This window comes from Heteronotia binoei, chromosome 1 (assembly GCF_032191835.1).
Source record: "Heteronotia binoei isolate CCM8104 ecotype False Entrance Well chromosome 1, APGP_CSIRO_Hbin_v1, whole genome shotgun sequence".
NCBI classification, from domain to species: Eukaryota; Metazoa; Chordata; class Lepidosauria; order Squamata; family Gekkonidae; genus Heteronotia; species Heteronotia binoei.
This window is the reverse complement of record NC_083223.1, coordinates 2,704,794-2,709,383: the sequence shown is the minus strand read 5'-3', so window position 1 is coordinate 2,709,383 and position 4,590 is coordinate 2,704,794. Positions and strand designations below refer to the sequence as shown.

Here is a 4,590-nt window from a genome sequence, read left to right as displayed (position 1 = left end):
TATCAGTTGTGCAAAAGCATTCCATATATAAAAATGGCAAATAAAGATCATAAACCTTCACCCAAAGTCATTTACAGACAAATCAATGTCCAGGAAATTCCAAAGGATGAATGAAGGCAGAAATTCAAATGGTCAAGTCTTTCATGGAGAACAATGCTTCCAGAAGAAGTTTTACAGCTTATATTCATCTAACAATGATTCCTCCCTATATTAATATATGATGGTAAGTAAACCTAATGCAACTAAATCTGACAAATTTTTAAGAACAATTACAAATAACAAGAAAGATCCAATTGTTGTTAAGCCCCAACGGCGCTAAAGTCCGCAGCACGAAAATCCATCTCATTTCCCGTTTTAAATAACCACTTCATGACATCCACCTTTCCCTGTAGTCGCTGAGGGAACTTTTTGACCGCAGAAAATCTTAGCGAATTGGGGTCATGTTGTAAGCTGTAAAACGTCTGGAAGCATTGTTCTTCATGAAAGACTGGACCGTTTGAATTCTGCCTTCATCCATCTTTTGGAATTTCCTGGACATTGATTTGTCTGTAAATGACTTTGGGTGAAGGTTTATATCTTTATTTGCCATTTATATATGGAATGCTTTTGCACAACTGAATATAAATTTCTAGTATTTGTATTTATTTAATTATTTTTATTATTTTTTTAGTATTAGCATATCTAATTGCAAGACCCTAAAATACTCTTTAGCAGTATCCAAACCACTTGCATCTTTACATCTTGAGATATTTTGCTTTAAAAAAGCTTCCATTTCAGCCTTGGATTCTTTAAGAAAATCTTTATCTTTCAAAATTCAGATATTTAACCTCCATGATCGTCTCATCCATGTGCCTTTGAGCTTTATCATTACAGGACTATGGTCTGAAATAACTCTTGTTTGAATTTCTGTCTGTTAGGTCTTTCACCAGATTTGAAGAAAGCCAACACATATCAATTCTTGGCCATGTTTGATGGCTGTGAGAATAGCAAGTAAAGTCTTTAGAATTTGGATATCTTGTTCTCCATATGTCAACCAAATCAATTCTTCAGCTAGTTTCCAAAAACTTATTGGCAATTGAGAACTTTTACTTTCAGTCTGTTTATGGGCTTTTTTATCCATTTGTCTATCAGAGACTGCATTAAAAATCTCCTATTAAACAGTATTCTGCATATTCCATGTTTGATAGTTTAAAATGTAAGTCTTGAAAAAATTTCTCTTGTTGGTCATTTGGTGCATAAATATTTGCTAATAAGATTTTTTTTTTATTGTCCAGTAAAATTTCCACTAATAAGATTCTACCGTCTTCAGAAGCATTCTGCAATTGTGGATGGAATTTGTCCTTAATATATATTGCCACTCCCCTCTTCTTTTTATTCTTGTCTGTGCTGTAAATAGGTTACCAAGCTTCTTATTTTTCAAAAAATGTTGATCCTTAGTTAAAATATGGGGTTTTTGCAAGCAAATTATGTCCATTTCCAATTTGTCAAGTATCTGGAAGTCTTTCTCCTTTTGGCAGGAGAGTTAAGTCCATTGACATTGATAGATAAGATACTATTGAAGCCGTTATGGATTTTCCTTATCACTTTCTTTCTTATCTTTGTTAGTGTGCTGCTTTGTCTGATATCTCTGTGGTCCATTTGGGTTCTCTTCGCCAGAGCTTTCTTCACTTCTTCATCATCCTTCTTTTTTTTTGCCCTCTTTTTCGTTCACTCTATCCAAAAAATTCTGAGCTTTGAAGATGGAGTTGATCCTATACCTATTCTCCTGATAGGTAAAAAGAAGACCTTCCGGCATTATCCACGTATATGGAATTTCTCTTTCTCTCAAAAATCTGTTAGTGTTTGGTATTCTCTCCTCTTTTGTCTCACTGGCCAGGGCACCTCTTAAAATTTTCACCTGTTCCCCCTATCTCCACAGGTTTGTCTCTTGCTTGCTTCAAATGTCCTCTCTGGTCTTTTTTTCTTGTTAGCTTCAGGTGTACTTCACTAGGGTAGTTTGTTCCTTCTAGTATAGCTCGATGGTACCCGTTTTACTTGATCAAACTCTTCTTCCATCCTTTGGGGAGTCACCTGTAAAATTTCAGCCAAGGCTTCACTTAATATTTCTGTAAATCTTCAGTTTTGTCTTCTGGTATATTTTGAAACCTCAGCATATAGGCAGCTCTCTCCACTTCCAACTGCAAAGTCTAGATTCATGTTAGGGAGGGGACGGTGGCTCAGTGGCAGAGCATCTGCTTGGGAAGCAGAGAGGTCCCAGGTTCAATCCCTGGTATCTCCACTAAAAAAGGGTCCAGGCAAACAGGTGTGAAAAACCTCAGCTTGAGACCCTGGAGAGCCATGAATGGGGCTGTGGCTCAGTTGTAGAGCATCTGCTTTGTAAGCAGAAGGTCCCAGGTTCAATCCCCGGCATCTCCATCTAAAAAGGGTCCAGGCAAATAGATGTGAAAAACCTCAGTTTGAGACACTGGAGAGCCGCTGCCAATCTGAGTGGACAATACTGACTTTGATGGACTGAGGGGGGTCTGATTCAGTATAAGGCAGCTTCATATGTTCATATGTATGTTCTGTTCTTTTCCCAGTTGTTCCACCTTTTGTGTAGTCTCTGTCACCTGGAGGTCTATTACTTTTAAAGATTTGTTAGTCTCTGCTGTCCTCGCTTGATCTCTGCCATCTGCTCACCAATATTTTCTACTTTGCTAGTCAGCTGTGCAATGGCAGTCAAAAGAGTGTTTTGCATCTCTTTCATGTCTCCTTGCATAGTTGTAAACTTTCCTGGCCCAGCTGGGGCACTGGGTGAAGAGATTGGTGGCTTTCCTTCTCGATTTCCTTTTTTTAAAACTGTTTTTTCTCCACCCCTGATTCCAATAAAACCCAAAACAGAGCCAAAACAGGCAATTTCTTTGGCAATTTGAGGCTGGGTTTTGTGGAGGTTTATTACTTTAATTTCCTGCTCTATTATCCACGTTGCTCTTTGTGGGTTGCTCAATTCCCAGGTGGGGGCAGGGGATCCCCTGGTTTGGAGGCCCTCCCCCCGCTTTAGGGTGATCAGAAAGCAGAGGGAGGGAAGGGAAATGTCTGCTGGGCACTCCATGATCCCCTATGGAGACTTATTCCCATAGGAAATAATGGAGAATTGATCCATGGCTATCAGGGGCTCTGGGGGGGGGCTGTTTTTTGAGATAGTGGCATCCAGTGCCTCTCCCCAAAACACCCCCCATGTTTCAAAAAGATTGAACTGGAGGGGTCCAATGCTATGAGCCCCCAGAGAAGGTTCCCCTATCCTTCATTATTTCTAATGGTGAGAAGGCATTTAAAAGGTGTGCGGTCCCTTGAAATGTGATGGTCGGAACTCCCTTTGGAGTTCAAATATACTTGTCCCAAATATGCTCCTGGCTCCACCCCCAAAGTCCCCAGATATTTCTTGAGTTGGATCTGGCAACCCTAGCTGGGAGCCACTGTAAGTCGAAACAGGAAAACGCCTAATGGAAGCATAGGCGGTGCTCCTGCAGTCAAAGGAGTATGTGTCTGGGTGGAGGTGGGAGAAAGAGGGTCTCCTTTGGGGAACCGCTTTGGCAACCTTCGCTCAGGTGCAAATGACAATGCTTACTGGTGTCGTTCTGCTCCGCTCTCAGGAATCGAGAGCTGCATTTCAACAGGCTCCGACAAGCGATGTGGGAAGAACGAGGATGTCAGAGGGATGCCGTTCAAAACTTTCAGAATCGGCAACAGGAGGTTGCAAGGAACTTCATGTCTGTGAGGGGACGGGATGCAGCAGACACCCCCGGCAAACCGCTTGGTCTTCAAGGCTCCGTTTTGGGTTTTATTGGAATCAGGGGTGGAGTTCTAGCAGGAGCTTCTTTGCATATTGGGCCACACCCCCTGATGTAGCCAATCATCCTGGAGCTTACAGCAGGCCCTGTACATAGAGTTCTGTGAGCTCTTGGAGGATTGGCTACATCAGGAGGGTGTGGCCTAATATGCATAGGAGTTCCTGCTACAAAGAAAGCCCTGGGCTACATCCTCCTGATGTAGTCAATCCTCCTGGAGCTTACAGAACTCTTTGTAAGCTCTTGAGGATTGGCTACATCAGGGAGGGGTGGCCTAATATGCAAAGGAGCTCCTGCTAGAATTCCACCGTCGATTAGAATATTGATTACTTTTCTGTGCAGAGGAACTTACCGGGCCTCTAAATAAAAAAGAAATAATGTCAATGAACACGCAGAAACACATAGAAGTGCCTTATACAGACCCTCGGTCTATCAAGGTCAGTCTTGTCTACTCAGACTAGCAGCCGCTCTCCATGGTCTCAGGCTGGGGTCTTTCCAATCCCCTTCTGCCTGGTCCTTTTAACTGGAGATGCCAGGGATTAACAAGAGACACTAGTCCTTTTAACTAGAGATGCCAAGCAGATGCTCTACCGCTTGGCCGTAGCTCCTCTGGGCAGGTCCAACCCAGCCACTAGGGAAACTAGGCTTTCCGGGCCCCCCAAATTGGGTGCTCCCCATGTGACTCGGTGAGGTTATCAGTGCAGGGGGGATGCCAGAAGTTAGCCTTGCTGAGGGTGCCTCTGTGAACAGTGTCTTTCTGATT

General features: G+C 42.5%; 1 non-coding gene across 1 annotated transcript; it reads left to right on the top strand.

The window, feature by feature from the left end:
- Nucleotides 1–2,343: 2,343 nt before the first annotated feature.
- Nucleotides 2,344–2,415, top strand: TRNAT-UGU (transfer RNA threonine (anticodon UGU)). Its single transcript has one exon. It is a non-coding gene; the product is annotated as a tRNA-Thr (tRNA).
- Nucleotides 2,416–4,590: the final 2,175 nt, after the last annotated feature.